Source organism: Pleuronectes platessa, chromosome 12, assembly GCF_947347685.1.
Source record: "Pleuronectes platessa chromosome 12, fPlePla1.1, whole genome shotgun sequence".
Lineage (NCBI taxonomy): Eukaryota > Metazoa > Chordata > Actinopteri > Pleuronectiformes > Pleuronectidae > Pleuronectes > Pleuronectes platessa.
In genome coordinates this window covers 17,748,462-17,761,622 of record NC_070637.1, presented here as the reverse complement: position 1 = coordinate 17,761,622, position 13,161 = coordinate 17,748,462, and the positions used below count along the sequence as shown (strand labels likewise).

The 13,161-nt window shown below is 42.7% G+C and overlaps 1 protein-coding gene across 1 annotated transcript in view; it reads right to left on the bottom strand.

Annotated features, from left to right (window-relative positions):
- pcdh15a (protocadherin-related 15a) overlaps nt 1–13,161 on the bottom strand; it is a 135,676-nt gene that overhangs the window by 38,275 nt on the left and 84,240 nt on the right. The window lies entirely within an intron of this gene.

Below are 13,161 nucleotides of genomic sequence, written 5' to 3'. Positions count from 1 at the left end.
ATACAGATAACAGTCTCTTGGTAAATATGGCCCTCACGTAAGTAGATCATCTGTGTGGCTTCCGGAACAGGCGAACTAAAACATGGGGGGGGCAAGCCCTTGAACAATGAGACCACAGCGAGGTGCAGCAGAGCCCAACATGTGACTCTAAATCTGTCACCATTCACTGAAACCACGGATGACGCAGTGGTTGTCCACAAACGTACGCCGCAAAATACATTTTCCCAGCCATCGATTGTCTGTTCTGGAGATTAATAGCACAGAAGAAGGGATGTGATTGGCCAGTTGAGACCATTTTCAACACAGATTAACAACCCTCTTGCTACTGAGCAGCTTGTGGAAGAGACTAATTCAAGTTCCCACACACCAACCATTCATGACGCAGGTTATCAGCCCCGTAGTCAACTAGTTTAGTAGATACAATTCAATAAATGGTGTGTGAGTATTGAGGTGGCAAAACGTAAACATCTTTTTCACATTTTGCTCTGTGACAGCCTTACGCTAAAAGTATCGAAGCTCAATAACACATGGTGACAAAGTGAAATCAGAAAATTTGAAAAAAAGTGAATACATAATGTCGTGAATGAGCTTTCCCTCATATAATGTTACATTATTGGGGGTTTTCAAAAGTTTTCCAAAAACTAACAACAATCAACTATTTTCGGTACTAAGCTTTATTGGCTGCAGCTTTGGTTTAACCCCGGGTCCACAGCAGGGCTGGAGAACCTTCGCTGATCCATTCATAGGTTTTTTTCTCAGGTTGTTATTTTACAGAGAGTCCTGTAAGGCCGTGCAGGAGCTAGCACCGGGCTGCACCGTGTGATTGCCAGGAAGAGGAAGAGCTGACATGTTATCACTTCCCTACAAAGTGGCTCTGCCTGAGGGTTATAAGCTGCACAGAAACGCCATGGGGGATGTGCAAGGTGTATGAAGTGTGCAGATTACTATAAAGGTGTATCCACATGTAGACAGAGAGGATGACAAAAAGGTTAGATACAGTAGATAGAGCAAGAGTGAATGACCAATAGTACAGAAGTATGTACTGTGCCATATTGACTGTGATTGTGGAAAGATAATGTAAAAAACTAATAATATTTGCTTCTGCCGAGGAGGTTCCTCACGACTCTCTTTGTTTGGAAGCAATATTATGCATCAAAAATGGACCGGATTGTACCAAACTTTTGAGGAAGGATGAAGTATAGGCCAGGGAGGAAACTTATCCCTCCCTGGATCTGGGAATTTCATTTTTGACCTTTTCCTCCGACTTCCTGAGCATAATGGATGGATCGAGATGCAATCAGGCACATTTAGAGGCCTGAGATATACGAGTGTGTGAAATTGTTTGCATCTTGATTGAGTTTAAGGGGACTGTCGGGCCTTGGTGGAGATCTTCCCTCTACTGAGCGCCATTCTAGTTTAGTATTCGGTTTATATGTGCAGGCAGAAACCCCGGGAAATGACTTTACCAAAGAAAGTAAATAGGTTGCGTATTCAAGAGTCGATTATGCAAAAGGCAATAGCGTGTACCACAGAGCAGGGCCGGCGCCACCTTTAATTCCTTTCATATTCAGATGAGGAGAAATCCCAGCCAAACAGAGAGCGAGAGAGAGAGATGAAGAGAAGCGGGAGATGCTGACATGTCTACAGGCAGCGGCAGAGAGTTCTGGTGTCAACATGAGAGAGGGTGAGTGACACGCCACAGAGGAGTGTGGGCGGCACACAGGTGTCAGCGAGCTCTCTGCCCCAGGGCCGATGGTGGTGTGATGCTTACGAGACGAGGCAGAGGTGTATAAACCTTGTCGTGCGCCACGGAGGCAGCGGTGACTATCCTGCTACCCCGCTTTCCCTCTTCTATTCATGCATTACATCAGCGAGCGAACAAACGCCGATGGACATCCCGGGAGATTCAAGGAGGGGCCGCGCTCAGCCCGGGTCTCTGGTGGATGTGGGAGACATGGTGCTGCATAAAGATCCTGAACTACTACACAGGCAGCCACAACTCATTTCAGACAGGATTTTAGGAAAAAACATCATAAACAGTGTGTAAATTCCCTTTTTTTTTTTTCAAATGTGCTGCAGCACTGTTGAGCTTTACTGCCAATGGAAGTGTTGCTATGCAAATTTTGTTCAGCGATTGTGAATCAGACTAATGCGATGACTGCTGATGAGGTAGATATGTGCCTGAGAGTTTGTTGGTGTGCTTTTATGTTACCCCTGGTGCTAAACTTGTTTCTTCCTTCCTGGAAGCAAATTGAGAGAGGGACATAGAAAGGCTCCTCGGAGTGGAACTACAGTAAATTACACAAACGGCAAGACATGTTAGCAGCTCCTCGAGCAGCAGCAGACAAAGAGGAAAAACACTGCTGCGAATCCAGGGCTCATGTATTCCATTAAGACCACGGTTCTAAGTGGTTTTGACAACCGAGGCAAAGTCTGCTCAGTCATACAGAATAATTTTACACAGGGAAAAACATTTCATTCACACCTCAATCTTATGACAGATTCTCAAATGTCAGAATTTAACGTTGCAAATGAATGGGTGAATACCAGATGTATACAAAGCCTGTATTGTCCTACCTCAAACCAAAGAAACCACATCAACCAAATCTTCAAACTATTTCATCTGTTTAAAAAAACTCTTTATAGACTCAGTCCCATGAGTCCATAAAAAATGTACCTGTGCTAAATGTCATTCTGTGCCTGATGTATTTCAATGAAATCGGAGTTCATGCTGGGACACAGAGAGAAAACCAAGCTGATTTAATGTTATATTATTTTACATTTTGAGTTGAAGTGTGGTTCAGACTAAAAGGGTGAACTTTAAAGATTATAGGTTATGTTTGGCAAGACCGAGGGAAAAGAGTATATGAGAAACGAAGATAAAGAGAAAAATTATTATTACAAGCTCCAGAATTCACTCAAGCTATTCAAAAGCCTTTGGAATATACTGTACGGCCCGACAGGCCAAGAATTACAAACAACTTTTCTTCTGCTAGAGTCAAGTCTTCACCTTGAATTTACAATAGGCTAAAGCCACTGAGGAACGAAAACCAGCATTAGTGGCTCCTTCAACTTGTCAAGAAGCAGTTTATACATCCATAATCAGTCCAGACATAACCCATGTAGTGAATACTGAAAGAAAACCTGTTTTTTATAATAACTAATAATTTAATCCTTTTTTCTTTTAAGGTCAGGGACCTTGACCCAGAGCAAATAGATTCTAATCAGTTATTCCTTGTGTCCACGTGGATGTTTTTACCAGATTTGATGAAATTCCCATAAGGCCTTACATATCTCAATCATAAGACTGGGATGGATGTGAGTTCTTAGTGATCTTGACTTTTGACCACCAAAATCGAATCAAGTGAATATGTTGAATTAGAGGAAATTCCCCTGCTGGTTTCACTGACACTGACACTGCAATCATTATGCTGTTGGGCGCTGGAGCACGGAAAATCACCAGACAACTGTGAACACCCAACATAGAGGCACTCATGATGCCACAGTGCCACACAGGTTAATGCATTAATGTTGCCTGTCAGAAAGAACAGATTCAATTACATTCACCCACACAAGGGATGCAGGAGCAGGGTGGAGCAGTGGGCCGCTCCCACTAACAGACAAAACTGCTCCTGAAATTCAAATATTCCATCTACAGCACATACAGTGTGATAGTAGATGACAACAAAAATGTGTGTCTCGCACAAAAAAAGCATTTTATTTGAGACTTCACACAACCCAAAAACTACTTTCAGACAAAAAAAAGATGAAATGAAATCTGTAAAAAGGAAAGGTTTGGATTATCCAACAAAACAGAGGTATTGTTTACTGGAACGAGGTGCCGCTGTCGTGTTCTACAATTCTCATGTTTCGGATGAACAAAAAAAGTAATGTGGGGTTATCCCAGCTCAAACCTCGGAACACAAAACAAATTGATTTTACTGCATAGCCAGATCCACACAGGGGAAGTTTGCCTTCAAGAATCTCTTCTAGAAAGTCATACACTTTGATGTGAAATGTTCTCGTTGAACCCAGATCACGATCTTTCACAAAACCCACCATGTTGTTTCGTAGCCTAAACCTAACCAGGTAATTTGGTTGACAACACTGAACCAAACTGTGAGTGAAGACCGAGGTCAGGAAGACCTTCTGCTGAAAGGCTTTCGGTCAGGTTTATCCTCATAGCTGTCCTAAGGATTTAGCCGTTTGAGTAAAACAAGTTAATCTGACTTTAATTAACAGTTGTGTTTAAATAGGAAACTGGTTTTCTCAGGTAAACAAAGTTATGGATCCTAAAAAATGATTTGTTCACATGACTAAATTATATTTTACTCCAGGAAAGTCCTGTTTAGTCAAGTGTAAATTGTTTTTTACCTGTTTGCGGCAAAACCAAGAAAGTAACTCAAATATGATTAGTTGAGTCAAGTGGAGAACACTCATGTAATCTAAGTAAGCATGGGTTAAATAATGCACATGTGACAGAAGGCTAAACATCCACTCCAAAATAAAAGCACCTCATAAACGTTGTATCATCTTTCGTCAGACAGTTCTTTTCCTCAGCATTGAAACCGGATCAGATCATGTACATCTGGATTATATGACCTTTTTAAATTGTTGACAAATAATTAAGAGTTTAAATTTCTTCTGTAACATATCATATTATTTAGCAAAGTGTTCTTCACGATAACTGACGAACCGAGACAAAGCAATGGCTCTGTTATTAAAGTAGATGTAGGCAATTACAAACCGTTCTGCATCAATTGCTCATCTTAAAGGGAAATTTGTAATTTTTTATGCACTTTGTGTAAATTTGGGCTTCTCAGAGCTTCTCAGAATTACACAGCTTATGCAAAACATTTACCCCCTGCAGCTTTCAAACACATCGCAGTAAATAAAAAACTATTAGTACATTTTATATTTATTCCAGCTGAGGCCTCCCTGAATTCCCAAATTTGTGTAAACCAAATTTAACACTGGGAGATATTAGCACGTAGTGTTAATGAGATGCTGACTCACACTTGCTAAGAGGATTTAGTGGAGCTAACAAAGCTCTCAGAAATCCAACACCTTAGACATAAAGTAAAGCTCCAGCAATTATTCTCATGCAACCATCGTGTTCTGTAAAACAAACAATGTTTACATCCTCTCTCTGGTCTGATCGTGCTCCTTCCTGAGCTATTCCTCTGATCACTTATCTTTCCACACCAGACCCAGATTTCCTTTGTATTCACACTGAGCCATTATACTGAGTTCAATAAGAAAGAAAATGGGCTTCAATCGAAGAACAAAAAAATCTTCTGGAGGGCAAGATGGAAAACATCAGCAGAGCTCTGCAGCCAGCCTCTGTGCGCCAGCTTAACCATGTCGGCCCACAGGACGTCACTTCACATTTTATCCACCCGGTCATTTAGCACACACAAGGAGACCTGGCCGGCCGATGTTTTGGGCACCGGTGGACGAGCGTGTTGTCCAAACTGAACCAGCCACCAAGGCACGCAATGCGATATCAAGCAGAGCCATGTGGGTACTGATGCCATCCTGCATGTTTTACTGTCAAACTACTGCTGCTGCCCAAATGATCTATTCTACCACACCAACACCTGGAGACCTCACACACAGGAGAGAAAAACAAACGTTAGCACCGCTCTAACTAGCAGGATGCAGGACAAAATATCAGCTGCAGAATTCTGTGTGTGTTGGGCCAGAGACCAGGAATCTCAGACGCTGCAGTCACATGTGTTGACTTATGTTCACGTCTGATTGGAGGGATGATAGCGATGGGAAAGATTCCAATTAAAAAAACCTGTAAGTGCTCATGTCATCAATGGTTGGATTATCCCAGAGACGGTTGTGTGAGGCTGAGAATATCGTGCACTCACATATCCATTAAACTTGAATTACACTGAACGCTGGACTTAGTAAGCAAGCTTACACAAACACAACCAGACGGATTAACCACAAAACTTGGAAGAAGGACACGGTATGGGTCTGGGAGCAGCTGGTGAAATGTTTGTATTTTTGATAATACTAAAATACGCTATTTTCACTGAATAATCATGAAAAACAGGCAAAGTTAGAGAGCTGACATAAGAGTGGGTGTGCAATTTAAGGGGTGCAATTAAAGTAGACTGTCTGGAGGAGGTATACGCTCTGCTGAGAGCCATTCTTGTCAAATCTGAATTCCGTTTTTTAAGTCCTACAAAGCAAAGCAACAGTGCATTAGCTGTTTCAGTATTTACAGTAAATCTTTATCCCATCCCTTTAGACTGTTATGCTTATCTTGGTGCCCCTGTGCTCGTTGTCTGGACAGACAGGTATAAACGTCATCTCGGTATGATTGTAGCTTGTAGCTCAATTTCAGATTTTTACGTACGTTGTGTACATGAGGCTGAATTATTTATCTACCTTATACTTTTCATGTTATGATTATGGATATTTAGGTAAATAAAACCCTTAAACTGCACTCGTCTCTCAGTGGTGTTCACCCATTGTTCAGCTAAAACTAGGAAAACAACTGATCTGACGCAAAAATAACAATGACGGACGGGCACTTCATTTGTATCGAAGCTTACAAAACATTTCACACAATAATTACCTGCTTCACCGTCATTCTCAGAAACGCAGGACGATCTGTCAGCTGACCCATCATGTTAGAAACGGCTTAGCAAACACTTCAGAAATCTAAATAAAACAACCTCAATTATACAGCAATGTTCTCTCAGTGCCTGCAGGGGTTTTCTCCAGCTTCCTCCCACAGTGTAAAGACATGTCATTTCGGTTAATTGGCCAATCCTAAATTGTCCGTAGGTGTGAATGTGAGCGTGGATCAGTGGCTAGTCTCTGTCGTCCCCGTGATGTACTGCCAACCTGTCCAGGGTGAACTCCGCCTCACACCCGGTGTCAGCAGGGATGTTCTCCAGCCGCCACGCGACCCCCAAAGGATAAGTGTTAAAGATAATGGATGGATTATTCAGCACCATGCACCGGTTTAGAGCATTTGCATCCACACGGTGCTTATACACATGTTTATGGTTTCTGACACTGGTCTGGAAAGCCGGTTCTACTCCTGCCTGGCTTTCAGCGTCGACCTTTAGCTGATATTTGGGACGAGTGCGATGAGTGTGACTTGGCATCTGTTAGACAAGTGATGCCTGCCTACTTAGCGCGCGCGAGTGAAAGGTCAGTGTGCTCCTGGTGCTTAGAGGTTCAGGGCTCAAGGCATTAGATTCAAACCTGAGGCTGAAAATCAATCATGCCCTTCAGAGGTATGAAAGACCTCCACGCCGCATGGCTGTTTGGAGAAGGATGGAGGAAAGAATAGCAGGATAGAAAGACAGAGCGATGGAGAGAAACATAAAAAAAAAGGGAGAGTTGAGATTGCTTCTCTCTTTTTTTTTTTTTTCAAAGTGTAGATTGGCAGTGAAGGCACGGCGGCAGTGCGTGGGAGAGCACAATGTAAAAAGCTAACCTATTAAATGCCTCGCGATAAGCAGCGATGACTAGGTAGCGGGGACCTCTCGTCACTTGTGTAAACGTCTGGGAAAAACAAGTGTCAAAAGAAGGCTGCCAATAAAAGCGCTATATGCTATGAAAGCATGTCATCTGCCTAATTATGTCAGAAACAAAGCCTCGTCTGAATAGAAAATGCGGCACGGATGGATTTGTTTTCTCCCAAAGTGATGAATGCTGTTTTCTTCCAGATGTCAGGAGCAGTTGATGGAGGGAACAGAGCTGAGCCGCTCTCTCTCTCCCTTTAATTCCTCTAAAAACAAGCAGCGGCGGCTTCGTGGAATAAATTTCTCTCTTCAGTTTAATGATTAGTGGCCATTGGTTGTGCATGGAGTCCACAGTGGCTGGTATTTGATATAGGACATCCGTCTACTTCAGGCCTGGTGTGAGTCAGACCGCGGAGAACATTAAATCAGTGGTCACACCGGTCAGATAACTAGAGGAAATTTACACAGGATGTCTCGATGGTCTGTAAATGCCAAGAAATTGCAGAAAAGCGTTATGCAAAACTACACAGTCTGAGCTGTTACCACTGACATTCACATTAATGGTCAGAGTCAAAATGTCAAATGAAGGGGAAAAAAAGACATGTCTGGAGGCTGAGGAAAGCTGTATCTCAATTCCATAGGAAAAAAAAGGCATCTTTGAGAAGTGGTATATGCAATATTTACAATGTTTTATACCTGAAGTGCACGTTCCTCCGCCTTCAGGGCTCTGCATGTTTTCTGAATGAACTGTACATCTATACATCAAGCAGAAGACATAATGTGTGAACATCAATTAAAGCACACTGTCACTAATTGTGCAATCAAGGGGGGCGGCAAGCTCAGAGTGACAATATGTTGATTGTAGTCGTTGTTTACAATGTATGAACAGAGATATAAACAGTCCAACTAAGAGCATCGCTCCATAATGAGCTGCAGGGCTTTTCTCTGGAATGCCTGACTATGTTTTCATGAGACAGGTACGCCACAACACCTGCTTTCTAATTCGTCGTTGTAGAAGAAATAAATGATGGCGTGACATTTCACTGCCAAATGATATTCTCTTCAATCTGTAAAAATAAGTGTGGAAATACGCTTCAGAGGGAACACGCATTATAAATGTCTATCAGAAGTCTATCGCAGAATCCCACAATCCCACATAGACAGCGATTTAGTCCCTCGCTGGAGAGGAAATGAAGGGCTATAGTCACTGTAAAGGGAGGAGATAAGCAAAGGGACGACAAACTGACAGAGAGCGACATAAGCAGGGGGGGGGGGGATGCGGGGGCTTCGGAGGGCTGAGAGGAGGAGGAGTACGAGGAGGAGAGGAAAATGACATACTCAGGAGCGCTGAGGCAAAAGTCTCATGTGATTTAGAGTAGATTTAGCAGGGGAAGTGCTGTGGGGGAGATAAGCGGCGCAGAGAAACTGCTCCGACCGCAGGTTTCCAGCGTCGGGCCTGAGAAGTAGCCTCGGTGCGGGAGGGGGGGGATTCACATCGCAGGACCATGTTAGATAGCGGCTTACTCCTCCTCCTCCGCGGCCACACACCCAGGGGGAAATAATTCCCTTCCCAGTGCCCAGTGCTAAAGACTTCGCCGAAGGCTTGTGTCCGTGAGTTCCATGTAAAAGAGCCATTCACAGCGGTTGAACAGTAAAGACCCAATTCTTTTTCCACCAAAAATCTTTCCAAAATGTTAAATCTTTGCTCATGCACATTAACCATACTATTTTACATATTTTATATGAAATAAAAAAACATAAGAAAAGTAAGAGAACAGAAATACATTTAAGCTGTTTTAAGCAATATTATTCTGCAGGGATCTATGATTAATCACATATATATTTCACATCATTGCATTTTTATCTATGTTTGACTACAATCCTATTGTACTATACAATACATATTGATATCAGACAGATCTGTCTACGGCTTAGAATCGCATGCTCCTTATTTTTCCCTACGTTGCATCAACAGATGATATGACTTGAGGAACAGTGCACGCACAGGAACAGAGGAACGAGAGGGCAAAAAACAGAAATCCCATCTTCAGCGTGTGTGGGAGAGACAGATAAATATAAAGATAGAGGAGAAAGCTTTGGAGAAAAAAAATAAAATAATCCAAGTCAAGAAATCTGACAGTGGTGAAAACCACATAGGTGCTTTGCAGAAGTTTTGTTATATAGTTGCAGCAGGGTGATGTAGCTATACCAAGATGAAGCTCGGAGAAACAGGAGAAAGCCCTTCCTGTGAAGGTAAGGACACAACAGGATTACCGAGTCAATCACTTGTCACCTGGCCAGAGATAAAACTTCAACTTGATCTACAGGGAACAGATCAGAGTTGTTAATGCAACTGTGTGGTTATAGGCTGTAGCCCCACTAACCCTTGTGGCTGAGTGGGTAGAGCACTCGGTTCGATCCAAATCTTCTGTACATAATACATTATAATATTAATGCTACACATCAGCTTTATTGTGTTTCTGTCTAGATACAGACAAAAAAATATATTTTTCTATTTCAATGTTATTTCTGTCACTTTTTACACTGAAGGTGCAGACCTCCTGGTGAATACATAATCCTTCACCAGAGAATTCACTGACTATATGTCTGGTCTTCAAACTACATTAGATCACGAAAAACATGCGAGAAGACAGACGGCCAGTCCGACTGAGCCTCCTGCTCTTCTGTGTCTTCGGATGAAGCATCAAGCTGGAGGAGCGGTGTAACGGTTCAGTGGATACCACTTTTCTAGAGAAAAGAGAGCAGCTCGGGCCTCATTGTTCTGCCCACAACCATCTGTGCCTGAGAGGAAACCAACTGAGCCAACCCGAACCTGCCAGGCGTTTTGTTTGTTTCTGTCTGAACCCAACCTGAGCCCGATACAGTAAACAAAAAGCTGCACCGAGTTTGTTTTAACATGTCCCTCACACGCGCGGTTAGAGTTTGCTGATATACCAGATTACAGATACGCGGATTACGCGCAGTGTAAAAAAATCAATGGGCTCCTCCCCACTACATGTACCTTCACCCCGTCCTGAACTCTGATTGGCTGGAGTTGTTGCCGGCAAGTTGCAAAAGCCGACTGGTAGAGTGAACTTATTTGTAAATTCAACATTAACTGTTCTTTTAGTTCTGCTCTGGCACACAATCTTCTACGAAAAATATATTTTAGTTTGGCAAATACTTCAACAACTTTAATCACTTAACACTGGGAGAAGAAGTGTGCAATTGGCTTGCTTGTCTGCAGCTCTGTGTCGTAGGTAGAATTAGGCAGTCAGTCCCAATCATACAGTCTGTTGTTGCAAAGTTGACTTTTAATCAGCTCTGCCAAGGAGGTTCTGAATTCACCAATGTACCTTGATAAAAAATAGTTAAAAAGATTTCCTCCAAACTATAGTGGAGATGTGTGTGACAGGAAGGACCCCATTGTGGTGCAGGTCTGAATAAAATGAGCAGACACAGGAATTAATGTTGATCAATTGCAACCTGCGAGAGACTGCACTTAGATAATCTGTGGATCTTAATGTAAAGAAAAAAAAAACATCTGTCATATCCATGGTTTTCAAATATACGAGTTTGTTTGGTGATAGAACAAACAATAATACTGATTGCAAGTTTAAAAGTAATTGAAATGTGATTGGGTCATCACAAAAATTGTGAAATAAGTCACTAACCACATCACTTCCACAGAGACAAAAACAAGGTGTTTTGCTCAAACCATGTGAAACCTAAGTGGCAGCATGCTGCTACAGTCGACAACGGCACGAGTCATTTATTTTAGCCAACAATGACTGGGAGCCCCTCATTTCCCTCTGACAGATGGAGGGGACCAACCATAAAGCAGGAGCATCATTAAGTCAGCCAAAGCCCTGCAGAGTAGTTTTAATTGTGTGAGCTGGAGCTGTGGGCACCGCTCTAACTGCCTTCACAGAGACAGACGAGATCTTCTGTGGACGTTTAGAGAATGATTTGTGCTCTGGAGGTTCCTCTGGGAGACGGCGATGGGGAGAGATAGAGCGGCGTGCAGCGAAGAGACAGTTGATCGCGGGGCGAGCAGATTGGACGCTCCCTGCTGGAGAGAACCTCGTCCAGCTGGAGAGGCTGGAGCACCTGGCTAATGCTTCCATGGCTCATAATTTACAACCAGCCCGCCGCTGTGTATGGTTAGCATTGTCAGTGTGACACTCCACAGAGGCCTGCGCCGATGGGCTCAACCTTCCGTGTGCGTGTCAGACAGGGAACTCATTCAGAGCATTAATCAACGGCCTTTTAACGGTGATGCTGCCGTGCCTGTGTATCAATCACCGAGTTAAGCGGAGCAATGAGAGAGCGTGAACACACACACACAATGCTCTGGATTAACGGCCGACAGGAAAGGACGCATACAATGCACACTCACTTATCCGGAAGAAACAATACACAAAAAGCAGTTTTCAGATGTGAATTCTGCAAAATATCTGGAAAATTGGGTCGGACTTTTTCTGCAGTTTGCCTCCAGAGCGTGCAGGAGGAAGAATGTGACGTGTAACTTCTGCTGTGTTATTACGTCAATGTTGTTTTCTCTCTTTTCCATTATTTGTATTCTTGTTTTTTTTTTCTTCTGTATTTTCCCAATGTCCGGAGCTCAGTGTACGTCTGAAAGCAGCAGCACAGACTCAACCGAGCAAACGTCTACCGAACGCAGTGATGAGATGAGCAGAGAGGGATATCTTAGCACAAAGAAAAAAACACCTTCACTCATATGTTGACAGGTTGAGATGGACCTACATCCCTGGTCTTATCCATAAGGGTACATAAGTGATATACATTTCCTGCGATGCTTGAGTAAATAAAAGGGGTTTAAGCTCTTAAAAAGTGGATTGTGCTATAACTGCCTCCTTGCAGTTAACATTTTTACGTTTTTTCTTTATATTACAACTTAATTATTGCAGTATTCTGACTTTTTACTGTGATTTTCTTTCCCTTCTCCTGAAATTATGATTTTGTTCTCATCATATAATTACTTTTTTCTTGAGACTTGATTGACATTGTTTCCCCTTGAAGTGGCCTTAGTACTTATGGTGCCATGTGACTCTAACTTTAAAGCTCTAAGAGTCTGGTGAGAAACCCATTGGACAGGTACTGTCTGCAGCTCAACAAAACAAGAGTTGTAATGCTTGTACTCACTAATCATTGAGGATCTTTCAAAGCAGCTTCAGCTGGAGCATAAATAATCTATGTTTACTTTTAATTATAGATGACTTCTTGGCCTCCTCCTGAATCACAGCATCATCAGTGCAGACAAACTCCACCCAGCACTGACCCAGTACAGCCGTATTTCCCATGTGTAGCAGTCAGTCATCTCAGAGCCGTGTGGATTATCCTCCCTCATCCTGCATCTCCCTCTCTCTCGCTCCCGGTTTAACGGCCTCAACACTTAATCTAGTCAAAAGAGACTCTTAATAAACTCGGAGGGAAGCCTGGCTTTGCCCTCGGAGAGAAACAACTATGGTTTACAGCAGTGATGATCTGCAACATATACCCTGAAGCTGTAATACATATTTATACTCAGCACTCATTAATCAGTCATGCACAGAAAAGAGAGCATGACAAAGATGGAGAAACAGAAATGCAACTGGGGCCACTTCACTGTGTGTTGAGTATTATTACCCCCCAAAAATAAGAA